The sequence below is a fragment of the Lactuca virosa genome, chromosome 6, assembly GCF_052849685.1.
Source record: "Lactuca virosa cultivar CGN04683 chromosome 6, Lactuca_virosa_CGN04683_v6, whole genome shotgun sequence".
NCBI classification, from domain to species: domain Eukaryota; kingdom Viridiplantae; phylum Streptophyta; class Magnoliopsida; order Asterales; family Asteraceae; genus Lactuca; species Lactuca virosa.
In genome coordinates this window covers 23,220,882-23,238,104 of record NC_136431.1, presented here as the reverse complement: position 1 = coordinate 23,238,104, position 17,223 = coordinate 23,220,882, and positions in this window count along the sequence as shown.

Genomic DNA, 17,223 nt, shown 5'->3' with positions numbered 1-17,223 from the left:
ATACCATAAATGTTTTTGGAAAAAAAGATAGTCTATATTTTTCATGGTAACAAAATTTTAGAAAAATATTCTCTTGGTAGACAAAATAATATTTTTTGATAAAAATTTCAGCTTTTTTTAATTAAAAATTTGAGATTTAACATTGCATAGCGATGTCAAAAGGGTCATGACATGAAAATACAATTGACATGAGGTTACATACTCTTCAACAAAATTTTGATTTTATTCCAAAATAGCAATACATTTTTATTTTTATACCCAAAATATTTTTACACCGAAATAGAATGCCGAAAGCAAAGTTTTCAATGAAAGATAAAAATTTACTGTCCACTAAAAGAAAACAAAGCAGCTTCCGATCAATACTCACCACTCCCTGGTAAAACAAAAAAGAAGACTAATGGTTGCTTGTAAATAATTCATCAAATGAAACAAATCGTCACGGTAACATTGCACACCCCTAATTATATAAGATCGTCGGTTTCCCAATACAAATTGTTATTTTGATAAAAAAAAAAAAAATCGCGTCCCGTGCAGCTACCCACCTAGATAGATGCTATTCACCGAAAGGAACTATTTGACAAAAAAACAATCTGGAAAAAGGCTAATAGGAACCATCCGAAAGGAAAACGAAACTAATCGTAGCATGGAATCTACCCGCTGAAAGAAATTATCTAGCGTCGCCGCATCGCGTGGGTACCCCACTAGTTAATGATAAACACATGTATCTTTGTTTTTTTTTTAACTTATATTTATTCCAACTTTATTAATGATAAACACATATATCCTAATTTTTTTTTTAGTTTTTTTTTAACTTATATTTATTCCAACTTTATTAATGATAAACAATTTGGAAAAAAAGTTACAATACTTTAAGAAAAATGTTCGATGACACAAACATGACATTTTTGACAAATCTATAAATAAAGATTTATTATAATATCGGTCGTTGAAGCTGTTTATATAAATATGAAAAAAATCATAATATTGTCTTATATTTTTTGTGCCAAAATTTATAAAACATTATTTAATGCAGTATCATCAATTTCTTGGGAAAAATATTTATGGTACGTTTTTAATTGGTTTAATTGAAAAAGTAAAATGAAAATTTTAATTTTAAAATCGAAGTTTATTTCCATCTATTTTATGTATTAAATTCTTTGATCTCTAATTACAATGTTTAGGTATAACTTTACGACCAAAATTGTTGTTTTTATCAAATATATACGTTAATTCATACCATTTTGTTTTCACTTTTTATATAATAATACATAAAAGTTTATCTATATTTGTTAATTATTTATAATAAAGTCATTAAAATATTAAAAACCCAATTTGAAGTTAAAAAAATCAATTTATTTAGATTGTAGTTTATTTTAGTAGTCTGCAGATGTTAAAAAAACAAGCAGTCTTCTTAATTCAGACTGCAGACGGTTGGTCCACATCTTTTACTGCAGAGGTCTACAGATGTGGTCCGCAGACTGCAGACATTTTGCCCTAGAAAAAACAAACAACACCTAAGTTACGACAAAATTACAAAAATAATTAAAATTATATGGTTTGGATATCTTGTGCGTTTTTTGTTCAAAAATGTTAACTTTAACAACTTATATGTTAACTTTTTTAAAATAACAATTTTACCATCAAGAACCATTTCTGCAACCAAATCACAATGATTATTTCTGCATATTTTCTTTCTAAATTTATTCAATTATTATACATTAATTCTTTTAATTAATTTTTTTAATTTCTTTTTATTGGATTACTTTTTTATTGTGTTATTATATATTAATAAATATTATTGTTAATATATAATATTTATATATAAGTACATATTATTTTATTGGATTTTCAATTTCTTTTTAATATATTATTTCTTTATTATTGAATTATTTTATATTAATAAATATTATTTTAAGTATATAATATTTATATGTTAAAAAATATTATTTTATTGGATTATTAATATCTTTTGATTTTTTTTATTAGATTAAATTTTTTTATTGGATTATAATTTATTAATACTTATTGTTTTTAATATATAGTATTTATATATTAATAAATATATTTTATTGGATTACTATTTTATTTTAATTTTTTATTTCTTTTAATTGTTTCCATTATTAATTTAAATAAAAATAACAAAAAATCTCACCCACCCCACATCTCCAAATTTATTTTAAATACTTGGAAGATGACATATTTTGGACAACACCACCACTATCATCCAGTCCGACAGTGGTGGGATGCGTGAGATTTGTTTAAAATAAATTTGCATGGTGATGGTGTTATCCAAAAAAAAATTAACCCAATAAAAATGAAATTAAAAAAAAACAAAAAGAAATTAATAGTCTAAATAAAACAACTCATTTTCATCACATCTTTCTTCAAAATCTTTCTTTTCTTCGTCTTCCTCCCCATATCCCTCATTCTCGTCATTGGATATTTGGCCATACATATTTGTAGTTGAGGCTAGGCACAGTCAGTGCACACGAGTTATAGTAAGGGGTGACTCAAACCATTCTTCAACCTGGAAGATTTTATCTGCTTCCGTTTCAGCTTCGGTGACTTCAATCACCCATCTTGGTTTTGTCTTAATAACCGTCCATTTATATTTCTTCTCCTTTGTCACTGAAGGGTATAGTGTATAAACATTTGTTCTGTTTGTGAAGCTAAACAAAAGGGTCGTCAGTTTGAAGTCGATAGTTGGGTTTGGCATCAATCAACTTGTTTTTGTTGACTATTATATCATCTTTGTTATCAAACCAAATACAATTAAATAGCACAACAGTTGATGACCCATTGCTATAATATTCAATCTCTAAGATCCCTTGCAATATGTCGTAGTAATCCGACTCTTGTTCAACATTATATTTCTCCCTCATCACACATACTCTAAGGTTATTCGTCGCACGACTTTCGCCATATTGTTTGGATTAATTCTTTTTTCGGACAACACAACCATCCTAATTTATTTATAAAAAAAACCGCACACATCCCACCACTGCCGGAACTGGGTGACTGTCGGAACTGGGTGATTGTGGTGGTGGTGTCCAAAATATGTTATCTTCCAAATATTTAAAATAAAATATGAGATATGGGTGGTGAGATTTGTTTTTCGGGTTTTTTGATTTAAAATAATAAAAAAAACAGTTAAAAGAAATTAAAAACAATTAAAAGATAGTAATCCAGTTAAGTAATATTTATTAATATATAAATATTATATATATAAAATAATATTCATTAATAGATTATAATCCAATAGAAAATAATTAATCTAATAAAAAATTAAAAGAAATTAATAATCCAATAAAGTAATATCTTTTAATATATAGATGTTATATACTAAAAATAATATCTATTAATATATAATAATCCAATAAAAATCAATAATCTACAAAAAATAATTAAGTATAATTAATAATCCAATAAAGTAATATTTATTAATATATAAATATTTAATATTAAAAATAATATTTATTGATATGTAACAATAAAATAAAAAGGTAATCCAATAAAAGGAAATTAAAAAAATAACGTATAGCAATTTAATAAAATTAAAAATAAAAGATGTAGAAATGGTTGTTGTATTTTTGTTACAGAAATAGTCCCTAAGGGTAAAATTGTCATTTTAAAAAAGTTAACAGTCAAATTGTTAAAGTTAATACTTTTGGACCAAAAATGCACAAGGTATCCAAAATTGGACCACTTTTGCACCAAAAAACATTTTTGACCAAAACCACATAATTTGACAACCATGGGGACCATTTTTGCAATTTTGAACTGTTTTTTTTTATTTCCAGTTTACACTAGATATAATTGCAAAAATGGTCCATGTGGTTGGCAAAATTCTATGGTTTTGATCCAAAAAGTTTTAGTGGCGCACCACTAGTCATCGGTTCATAATTATAATTATATGTGCCTTACGGCACATTGGATCGACGGGTTTTAGAAAAAAAATACTTAATTTTTGTCCAATAGAGAACCATAGGGATGATACCATTAGGAGTCTTGTATATGAATATATAAGAGAGTAGGGCATTAATAATGTATTTACTATCACAGTGGATAACGCGTCTTCTAATGATGGAGCTATCCGATTTTTAGAAGGATGTTAAAAGGACCAACGATATTTTGGGTTGTAAATATTTGCACCTACGTTGTTGTGCACATATCATCAATCTCGTGGTTCGAGATGGCTTGGAAGAAGAATTTGATTCTATTACTGGAATTTGAGGCACCGTGACGTACGTAAGATCATCACCGGCTAGATATAAAACATTTAATGATTGTGTTGCTCGTGCAGCTATTGAATGTAAACAAAATCCATGTCTGGATGTTGATACGAGATGGAATTCAACATATTTAATGTTGGAAACAGCAGTGAACTATGAACAATCCTTTGACATGTATATTTGTCTATTATTTATTTATATTATTTTGTTTCTTTAACTAATAAAACTAATATCCAGTGTGTATTTTATTTTCTCAATAGGCTTTACACGATAGATTCAAATTATGGAGCTCATTTTCGAAGTGAAGTCACTGATGATTGTGAAGGGAGCACAAGAAAAAGGAAAATAAAAGTTAAAGTCATTAGTGTTCCGAGTAAATCTGAGTGGGAGACTGCAAGGTATGATTCACTTTTTAAAGTTATTATTTTTAATAATTATTTGGATATTTATATATCGTTATTTGTATTTAATATAGGAATATGATTGAGTACTTGAATTTTTTTCCGGATGTTACAACCAAGATATCCGGTACAAAGTATGTAACTTCGAATACGTTTTTTTTCCAAATTTGTGAAAATGCAAGCCACAATCACTCGAATGTGCTTGAGTACGGATGAAAAAATGAAAAATATGGCAAAGTCAATGAAAACTAAATTTGATAAATATTGGGAAGACATAGATCACATGAATTTTTTTGTGGTATGTTGCGGTTGTCTTAGATCCACACTTCAAACTTCGATATATTAGTTGTTGCATTGAAACAATTTATGGTAAAATTTCTGAGAAGGGCAAACAAATATTAGAAAATGTAGAGAAGACTCTTCAAGAATTGTTTAACTACTATAAGGATAAATTAGAGAAAAAAAAGTACAAAACAAACAAGGTGGTGTTTCTAGTGACATGCCAAGTAGTTTTGGTGACACAACTATTGACTTGGAGATCGAGTTTGATAAGTTTGATAGTGCAGATCAAGAGACAAAGAGTGAAGTGGATATATATTTAGCAGATGGAAAAGAAAAAAGAGACGATAGTTTTGATATCTTGGGGTGGTGGAAAGCAAACGCAGTCAAATTTCCTATAATGTCTAAACTAGCTAGACATGTTTTGGCAATGCCGATCTCCACAGTTGCATCAGAGTCGCCATTCAGTACCAGTGGTTGTGTGATAGATAAGTATAGAAGTTCGCTTAACACCGTGACCGTTAAAGCCTTAATATGTACACAAGATTGGCTAAGGTCTACACCGGCAGATCTTTAGCTAATTGGTACTATGTCGAGTAAACACATAGATGAATTGAATGAGAAGTTGGCGGCCGTAGAAATTAGCCCTGTCGCAAATACCCGATACCCGAATTACCCGCCCGATTTTTTCGGGTATCGGGTAAATCGGGTGTCGGGTAAATTTTTTCGGGTAATCGGGTAACCTGATTTTTTTCGGGTCGGGTAAAGGGTACGTTTGTTGGGTTTCAGGTATACCCGAATTACCCGAATTATTTTAAATTTTTTTTTTCGTAGAGCTTGTACATTGTAGCAGGTATTTGATCACGCTTAAACTAACTATCATTATTGTAAAACATGAATCTCTTTTATTATGACAATATGACACTAGCAATATTAAAAGTAATTGTTTATATATCATCATGTTCTTTAAAACTTAACTGTTTTCTAGATTATAGTTTTTTATTGCAACTAACAAACTCATTATCTTGACGAAACTTCAGAACATGGCAAAACTTATTGCTACAATTATCTTAAACATTTTAAACTTTTAAATTAAGATCTTTAAGTATTTGTTTATTTAACATCTTATTAGATTAAGATTAAGTTGTTAAAAAATTACTTGATATCTCATGTATTATTGACTAAAAAATCTCAATATTCAAAGCTTGAGTAACTTTGTTTATGCCTCGTTTGTTTATATAAACAAGACTAATAAAGCACGACGTATTTATTTCATTAAATTTATTTTCAGGTGAAATTAAAAAAAAAATTATATATTTCGGGTAATACCCGAATTACCCATACCCGACCCGACACCCGAATTACCCAAACCCGAATTACCCGAATTTAATTTGGGTCGGGTAACGGATATTTTTTTAACATGAAAAACCCGAATTACCCGACCCGAATTACCCGAAACCCGAAAAAATTACCCGACCAACACCCCTAATAGAAATCAGTAAACTTTTCTCCGTAATCTGTATGCTTTCAATTTTAACTTCATATTTCAAATACATACTAATATCATCATATTTTTCTATGTATATACACTTTCAAAACGAAAAATAATCTTCCAATGATTTTCAAAAAGATATGGATTGACATGCTAGCACGTAAGTAACATATCATGTTTTGCCATATTTTTTTTTGTTATCGTGGTTTTTTATTTGCCTTTTTGCCTTGACTTTTTTATGTTTTTTTCATATTTATGATTTAAGATGATCAAGCTTCAAGTGGAAAATGGAAAAAAGACATTCAATGGATTTTTATGATAATTTAAATTTAGCTTTTTCTTTGGTGATAAAAACAAGTTTAGTGGAAATCATATTCGTTTGTACTTTGTGTTTGTGTAAGACTATGTGGGCTGCAAAATGAATTGCATATCTGGTGGTTGTCGAGGCCAACAAAATTAATAACCCTAAATATTTTACACTAAAATAGTGTATAATGGTAAAGGGGTCGAATCCACGGAGATTGGTTCAATTTTATAACTCTATGAAAATCTCTTTGTAAACATACTTGTAAAATGACAATAAAAGTAAAAATGAGAGTTTTGGTCTTTTGAAATACTTGAAATAAACTAGAATTAAACTAAGATTTAAATAGACAATTTCAACAAAAACAAGGGTTTGATGTAAAATCAATAAGAGAAAGATGCTTGACTTAAGATTTCTTCACTTGAACATTTGGTGAACATATCATTAGAATCCAATGGTGCAATACTTGTTTTAAACATTTAATTTGGCTATAGTAATCCAAGAAGCTTGAGATTACATAGACTTTTCTTAGTTGTTAAACTGGTTAGAGAAGCTCATAACAATTTCCTTAGTCAAAGTCACAATTTTCATTAAGCATGTAATTAGTGAAAGTCAACTAGCATTAAGAACCAAAAAGTCACCAAATCTAAGAGGAGTCAAATGCTTTCACTGCTATGTTGGAGAAAAAAAATTTATGATTGTGTGAAGCAAAACTAACACACAAATCATTTGTTGCTTGCTAATTTGAGGATCCTTTACTTAACCAAGAAATTAGCCAACTAATCACCACAAACACATTTAAACTCATGAATAAAAACATACAAGTAGTGATAAGATGTTAAAACATAAAACATTCCCATAAAGATTCAAGAACAAGTTCATGGAGTCTTCAACATTCAACAAACATTCAAAGAATTTCACCAAAGTCAACCAAGTTTTGTTTAGCCTAGCATGGCTAAACTCAAGAAACTTAAGCTAAAGTAAAATGTACCAAACATGAAGCAAGATTTAGAGATGAAATGATGATGTTCTTCAAGTGTTCTTGGCCTTCAAAGTCTCCAAAATCTCCAAAGAAAAGGCTCCAAAGTCGGATGTGCAAGTCTCCCAAAAGAATCCCACAAAACTTCCTCAAATAGAAGCCAAAAGTAAAATCACGAATTTGCCCCTGCAGAAACTCACGCGGGCCGCATGGAAATCTTACGCGGGCCGCGTGAACTGGTGGAGAATGGGCATTTTTCATTTTTTGGGCCTACACTGCTTAGTCCACTAGCCCAGTTTGAGTCCGATCAGCTTTTAGCCCGTTTTTCTTCAAGTTTTCTTCAACTTGAGCCTAATTTGCCTTTTCCAAATCCTCCAAAGCTCTCGAAATTGCCCGCTCATTAATTCCCGCACGCTTGAAAAAATCTTCCATCTTCGTTTAATTAATAGACCATTTTCTTCCATGCTCCATCCATCTAAATCCCATTTTATGCATCATCTCCACTAGATATTAAGCCCAAGATTCTTGTTGTCCTTCAAGTCCAACCGCTTTCCATAAGTCCCGAACATTCCCGCTCCGCTAGTCTCCAAAAACCTGCAATTATGCTCAAGAAACTAGAGAGCATCCAAAATAGACACAAAATAACAAAAAGGGAAAATATACATGAGAATTAACTAAATTATGAATGAAATAAACTATAAAAAGAAATAAATAATATGAAACTATTAATATCATTAGGACATTAGCCACACTTACTAATCTAATGTGTCTTATAAGATTATAACAAATTCAAATTCAAACAAAGTTCAATTATTAATTTATTAGTTTGTGAGAGTAGGTACAGATGTATTGTTGTTTTTTAAGCCACTTACAAATTTTGCTTATGTACTTTTGTTTTGGGCTAAAATGAATGGTTTAAAAAATGAAAAAAAGTGACACCATACAAGCTTAAATGCACATTGTTTTTAGTTTTCAAGGTTTCAAAAAACACCACACCATTAAACATAAAAAAACTGCACCAAAGGCTAGACACGGTTTAAAACCAAAAACCGCACCGATACAAACCGAAACCGCATTTAAAAACCGCAAAACTGAACCATTGAAAAACTGCACCCAGCGGTTTTAAGAATGCAAAAACCGCACCATGCAGTTTGCGGTTCGGATTTCCCTTAAAACCTCACCAAAACGCACCATGCTCGCCCCTATTGAAAATGAACCAAAAATATATCAGAAATGCCATAATTATACTTTTCTAACCATCACAGCACGGCTAAACCCTCAAGGTTTGTGACTTCCTTGCTACGCGTACGGGTCATGTGCTTCCAGTAGTACGGGCCCATACTACCTTCCATACCTACCCATATTTGTCTCAATGTATCATCACAAACTACCTTAAAACAAACCCACAACTAGGATACACATTCATCCTATATTCACTCTCTCGAGAGTGGTTAACCATTCCTCAAATGGCCTGCTACACCCATACTCACTCATGAAACTTCCACCTGTTGGATTAATGTCTAAGTCCATAACTATATTTGGTATGTACTTGACCCGACCCGGCATGGTCCATTTGGGTTGCACTTCACCGGCACAATTTATATGGATAGTCTTTTGAGAATAGTATATTTATGATTTATATTAATATATTATAAGTTCTAATATATTAATATGGAATCATATTATTTAATTAGTATTGATCAAGAATTAATTTTGAATTAATTAAGTGATCAAAAAGAACTAATTAAATATGGACTCTTATATATATGGAATGGGCCAAGTTCATTTAGGTTGGGCTAAGCTTTCATGGATGGTCCATGGAGCTTTTAACCCATGGATCCTATGTAAATGAAAGGTCATGGGTATTAGGGTTTACATGGATGTAACCCTAATCCTCCATAATATATAAAGGGGTCTTCGGCTCACAAAATTGGCACAAGTGTGTGAAAATAAGAGTGGGCCGATATTAGTGTGCATACATATTCTCTCAAGTTCTTCCAAGGTGTTTTGGTGATTTGTGATTCCATTTGAGGCTTCCACACTATTGGGGCTAAGCTCTTAAAGCTTGAAGACATCAAGCTACATCAAAAGGTATGTCAACTAACTAGAACTTTGTAGTATAGGTGCTTCATAATATGCTAGTTAGGATGAAACCTTGGAATAGTTAATATTTGCATGTATAATAGAGAAAACAGAGATCCAAGGTTTATAGGGTTGCATGTACACCATAGGAGTGTTAGAATGCTCAAAACCCAACAGTGGTATCAAAGCCATGGGTTGTTTTCTGTTATATTGATGCAAATGTTTTATTTTCAAGTTGGAAAAAAAAGGAAAAAAAAACATGACGTTTGTCAAATTTTAAGATAATTACTTGTTTTGTGAAAAACGAATTATTTGTAAAATTTGAACCATTTGTTATATGAGTTGAATTAGGTCAAATTTAGTAAAAGATAAAATGATATGATTATTTTATTAATTTTAAAAGTTTGATCTAAATGTTTTAAAGAGTTACATATTTTGTCATAAAATTTTGGAGCTCAAAAGTTTTTTTTTTAAAGTTGTGATCTTAAGGGTTTTTGAAACTTCCATAAGTTATGGATATGAAAGTTTTTTTTTTAAAAAAAAATTTGATTCAAAGTTTTTATGGAGTTACAAAATTTGGTGTTAATGTTTTAAAGAATTCCATAACTTGTTCTTAAGTTATGGAACATGGAAAGTTTCATCATAAAACACCATTAATTCCATTAGTTATGGAATCCAAAGGTTTTCAAGAATTACAAAATTTGCCCTCAAGTTTTGGAATTTGAGAAAAGTTTTTTATGAAAAAAAGAATTGAATTCTAAAACTCTTGGGTTCATAACTTAAACAATTAATTAAATGGTTTTAATTTTGAGTTTAATAATTGGAATTATGATGTTTTGTTGAATAGTTCAAATTAACTCTTATGGACTTTATTAATAGTTAATTAAAGCGTTTAATTAAAAGAGTATTATTAATCCATAAATATATGGTTTGAGTTTAATTAAATTAAAAGTCTAGTTTAATTAATAGATTAAACCACCAAGTATTTTAAATGTCTAAAATACACCCTTATACTATTATAATATTAAAAGTTTAATATATTATATGTATAAGAGCAAGTCGTCTTACCATTAGTAGGCCTCATTCACGAAGTCGGTCTATAAGAGGGGTATAAGGTTACTGCCTATAAAATGACAGTTTAATGGGTGTCCACTCTCACTCACCGCTTCCTTGACCGGTGGAGGGTCGTTAGCCGAACAGGTAGGACAAGGACTATAATTCTCCCTTCATTATAAGTATAATGATAAATACTAAGTAACTAAACACTTATAAATTCCCAATCTTAGTTTCTTAGGAAAATGTGAATAAGGCGCTAATCCATGAAATTACACTTTGCACTTTGTTTAAGCTGTTAGTGGAGCGTGTGTGGTTAACCGGCACACTAACCTGGACTTAACAAGGTAGGCAAAGGGTAACTTAATGTTTATCATAGTATCGTTGGAGCGTGTGTGGTTAACCGGCACATCGATTGAGGGGTAAATATTAAGGGTACCAAGTATATTTGCATGGTTACTTCACACCTTGTTTTGTGATCCTTGGCATCCCATTCACAAAACCTGAAGGGCACACTCGAGATTGAAACATGCCATTGAAAAGTTCAATGAATCTCAAAAGAATCTAGGAGTTTCAAAACCAATTAAAACCTAATAACACATTTCGTTTATCTTGGTGGAAATTGGTGAATCGTCATTCACCTACCTTCAGATATTTTATAGCTTGGATTACGGCATCCCTCTTCCAAGTTATAAAATAGTTTGTTGGGTCCTAGCCTTAATATATCATATTGGGTTTTATATTAAGGACTTAAATCAACTTTACGTGAATTTCTCCCATTGTTGATGTCTGGTTTAGACAACAATGATCTTCCCAAACCAAGCTTTCCTAATGAATATGACTTCCCGAGTTTGGCTCATGGAAGTCATACTTCTCTTCCTCCACCTCCTCCAATTATTCTCCCTAACCCACAAGTTCAAGGTCACTCAAGCCCTAATGACAAGCAAGGTCTATGTGTGATCACATCTTAGAGATGAAGTCACATATTGACAAGCCGGGAGAGTTGGGTGTCAAAGTCTTGAGAAAGTTGGATGTCCAATCACTTTCTAAGTCACATAGTGAGTTCCTTTGGGACTACTATGAAACAGACTATGACATGAACCTTAATGATCATATCTATTTGCTTGGTGCTGCTGAATCAGCAATGATTTGGAACGATAGTAAAGCAAATTTGATTAGAAGATCAACTTCCCAAAAACTTTATGGACAATGACAATGGTGACACTGGAAATCCAGAAAAAGCATTCTCTTCCCAATGGAAAGGGATTGGCCATAGTCAACCCGGTTGACCAAATGGTAAAGAGAAAGGCTAAGTCTGAGATAGTCCCATTACCAAAGGGTACATATGTTTATTTTGCCAAAGGAAGGAGCGTTGATTGCAAAGCTGCCAAATTTACCTAAGGATGTTAAAGTCAATAAGTTTGACTCTACATCAGGTAGAGCCCATTATCTCACTCTGTTAAGTTCTATTCTGAGATCCTCATTACATGATGTGCCTGGGTCACATGATGATGTTTTAAGAATCAAAGAATAGAGAAAAATCTTAAATGAAGTATATGTTGATTCTGATCGCGAAGGTGGATTTCGATCGCATCAGAATTTTGAGCAGTTGCTTAAGAAGTTATGATATATTGCTAAGGAATAGATAACAACAATTTTCCATGTGGATTGTAAGGATAAGTTTTTCCGCAAAGTTTTAAAATAAAAGAAAATTGTTTAATTTTATTTATTTGAAGTATCCTTACAATGGCATTTGTGGAAAATTGTTGCTTATATGATTCCACTGACAGCAATATTGGAAAACGGATTTGATTCTTTCATTTGTGGTAGTGTCTAAATTTACCAAATCAGGAAAGTTCCTCATCGCCCAAGTTTCAATTGGACCGAAACTTGGAATCATGCAAGTTGAATAGTATGATGAATGAGAACTTTCAAGCATTGGAAAATCAAGACTAATTACTTGTTCACATGGATGTGTGAGTCAAGTGAAGGACTAAAGGGATCGAGTATACATTCTTGTGCACTGGTCATGTCCACCACAAAGCTCGTTAAGACTATTTGATTTACTAAAGTTTAGTAAATATGGTTATACTTACAAGTTTAAGTATAATTCTGAAACATTGGAAAAGTCTCAATGTATGGAAGAACGAATGGGAAGAATCAAATTAGGCAGAAAGATAAAAGTTTCTCAAATCTGAAAAGATGGGAGAGTACTTTAGTATCATGTTTGTGATCATCTTAATGATTTAGAAATCATATCACAATTAGTCCTCTAAAGGTCGTCTTAGTGCATTCTTATGACTAAGAAGAGGAGTCATGAATTGTTGAAATGGTTAGATCAGGAAGATGAGTCATACTTCGTTCCAAAACAATTCTTAGAGTCATACTCCAAGATTGTAACTTGAGTGACATATCTTAAAGAAAGGTTTAAAACACTTGTCAAATGTAAGAGTAAAAGTGTCCTACTCTTGTACATTTGAAATTGGTAAGTTGTGATGTTTTGGATAAAACAAAGACCAACTAAGGCCAATTGTGTGAAGTGTTTGTCTTGATAAAGAATCCGCACTATCTCTTGAATATTTGGCAAGATAGTCTTATATGTCAAGAGGACAGTGGGAGTCTTAAAGATCCTAAAAAGAATTTCAAGAACTAATCAAGAATAAAACCTGAGGTTCTTCACTAGCATACGACTTGAGGTTTATAACCTATCGTGTTGACATATTCTGTGCCCATTCCAGTTAAAGTTGGCTTTTCATAGGAGTTCTAAAAGTTCTCAATTGGTTGCATAACAATTGGAAGCAATGGCAGGCCCTGTACTGCCAGGTGGCAAGAAGTTAAGATTGCATAAGTTCAGTCCATATGAGTTTGGATTTGTCATTATCCTTGTCTTGTGACTATGGTTTTGACGATTCACATGGATAAGAACACATACACCATAAAATCTAAGGGTCATAAGGTTTCTCTCCGATTCATGAAAATGATGGTGAGGAAACACTTCCACCAAGTAGATTTGAAGCAGATGGCAAAAGGTCTAAACAATTGAGACTATGATTACGACATCCATTTTCATAGTTCTGAAATTGTTTAGACACACATGCATGCTACCTAAGGAAAGGTGTATGATTTTGATAAAGTTTTATCAAAGCATCTCGTATCAGAAATCTGAACTTTGGTAAGAAAGTCAATAAAGTATTGATTTCTAGAAGTCCAGCTGATTTCCGAGTACATGTCAAAGCTAGTGGGAGCATAAGTGTTATGCTAATAATCATCATGTTAGTGGGAGCATGATAATTATTGTTAGTGTTGCAAGTTAGCAATGTTAATTATAGAAAACAAAAGTTTCAATTCGTGAGGTTGCAGGGATTGAAAAAGTTGTTTTGCTATAATTAAGGGAGAGGATATACTTCATTTCAGTTCTAAAGGCTTAGATTGAGACCTTAATCATCTTTAGTCAAGAATATATATATATATATATATGAATTTCATGTTGGATTGGTTCAACTTAAGGAAATTCTATATATTGCGTTCTCAAAATTCGATTATGATTACGGCATCCCTCTTCATAGTCAAATTTTGAAAACATGGCAAATAAAAATATTGTAGCAAAAGACTGGTCTAGAATCATGTCTTTATGTGAGACATCATGAATCGTGTACCATTTGCTTTGGGTACAGGATCGATTGCATGTGCTATAATATTTTTCATTTCTAAATTTTTCCAAATGCCCAGAGGCATTAAGAAGGGAAAAGGTCTAGAATTGGATATGACTAAAATGATTAAGCAATTGTCGAGGACAATCTGAGGTTTACCAAAGATTGGTTGCTCAGGGACAGTTGGAAGTATATTGCTAATTTTGGAAGGACCATATTGACAAGAGGCATCTCTTATTCAGAAGTGATAGTCAAAATGAGAATATGGAGTTGTCTCCATAGGTGGAAGTTATCTGTGTAAGATTAGAAAACTTAATGCAAGAAGCATGTCCAAAGCAATGTACTTTGAATATGAGACTTAGTTTCCATGGAGTTGATCTCCATTATAATACCTTATAATGACTGTTGACAAGTCTTTGTGACTTTGTACATATTCATTACAGGAGGGTCAGTGCATATAAGTTTAAAATCTAAACAGATTTCGATAAATGATAGGAATTTGAAATTCTCATATTTTTCGATAAGGATTTGGGAGTGTGAAATTAGAATCATTGAAATTATGTTCAATTGGTTTATTTCACAAAGTAAGGATCATAGACAAACATAAAGTGCATACTTGGTGTATGGCAAAGCTATTGTTTAAGAAAAACATAGTGTACACGCTTGGAGCATGGGACAACTAGTGTTTTTAATTCAAGTATAAAGTTGATAAAACCGAAACAATGAATAATGAGTAATCAGTATGGTGATAAATAAAAGTGTTTATTTATATTCATAGGGTTTGATACCATATTTGATTCATTTATTCTTGTGTTTCACTTTGCATGTTTTGACTTCCATAATAACTAAGTCGCTCTTCCTGAATGATTAAGTTATTCAAACCATCCACAGTCAGTCATATGTTGGAAGTAGATATGAATCAAGACTGTCATGGGTTGGTTTGTAGAGGTCCAAGTTGGTGGACAAAGTGGTGCTACAACACTCATGAGTGCTCATAAGTTCTGAGTATTGGATTCAACCCGCGCTCATTTGAATCACTTCATGGATTTTATCACGAGTGATCATGAGACGATAATATCTTATATTCTTCAAACCTAGAGATATGAGTTGTTACTATGAGTTGGTTATACATTGATTGCACGAAAACGCATTTGGTAACTCGAGGTTATAAAACGTGCCTTTGTGTATGATTCAACAAGTAGTAGAACAAGCCATATGAGTCGAAGTTTATCCATTCCTTTTACCTTCGGGATAAAAGCGATATCTGTGGGCCCCTCGATGATTTAGCGATGACACATGTGAGTGCTTGGCCAAGCCAGGACTGATTTGATTTGTTCAATCAGTCAGTCATCATAAATCGAAAATCGGGAAACAACAAATGGACAGAGAGAATGATTATAATCCATGTCTCAGTCCATATGATATCTAGAATGGAGGAATATATGATCCCTTATCTAATGGACAAGTCATTGACAAGGTCAGAGTTCGACAGCGGCTTTAAGAGCTACGATTGCCAGTTTGGTTTTGAAGTCATACTCAATAATAGTTTTAGACTTATCCAAGTGGGAGACTGTTGGATTAATGTCTAAGTCCATAACTATATTTGGTATGTACTTGACCCGACCCGGCATGGTCCATTTGGGTTGCACTTCACCTGCACAATTTATATGGATAATCTTTTGAGAATAGTATATTTATGATGTATATTAATATATTATAAGTTCTAATATATTAATATGGAATCATATTATTTAATTAGTATTGATCAAGAATTAATTTTGAATTAATTAAGTGATCAAAAAGAACTAATTAAATATGGACTCTTATATATATGGAATGGGCCAAGTTCATTTAGGTTGGGATAAGCTTTCATGGATGGTCCATGGAGCTTTTAACCCATGGATCCTATGTAAATGAAAGGTCATGGGTATTAGGGTTTACATGGATGTAACCCTAATCCTCCATAATATATAAAGGGGTCATTGGCTCACAAAATTGGCACAAGTGTGTGAAAATAAGAGTGAGCCGATTTTAGTGTGCATACATATTCTCTCAAGTTCTTCCAAGGTGTTTTGGTGATTTGTGATTCCATTTGAGGCTTCCACACTATTGGGGCTAAGCTCTTAAAGCTTGAAGACATCAAGCTACATCAAAAGGTATGTCATCTAACTAGAACTTTGTAGTATAGGTGCTTCATAATATGCTAGTTAGGATGAAACCTTGGAATAGTTAATATTTGCATGTATAATAGAGAAAACAGAGATCCAAGGTTTATAGGGTTGCATGTACACCATAGGAGTGTTAGAATGCTCAAAACCCAACACCACCATCCATGTAGCCGCTCGTACATGCTAATCATACATAATGTTGGATCCTATAGACATTCGAATACTTGATTCTACCCTAAGCCCACAACCAAACAGGGAACAGGAAACAAGGCTAAACCAAACATTCTCAGGCTATAGAATCTTAGTTATGTACAACTATGATGCATACACTAAACAATTATAGTAATGATGTCAATTTCATCTAGCATATAAGAAGTTCTCCTAGGCTATCATGCATCATACATTAGACATTTTTATCATGCAATTACTGAAGATCCCTAGCCTATCACTAGCATTCAGTTCTATCATAATCATCATAAACAAATAACAGTGTAGGTAACTTGGGGTATACTTTCTTGTTCCAGCTGATCGTACACATCTCATCCTTCCTCAGTTACTTTTGAAAACAATTTAAAAACCATTT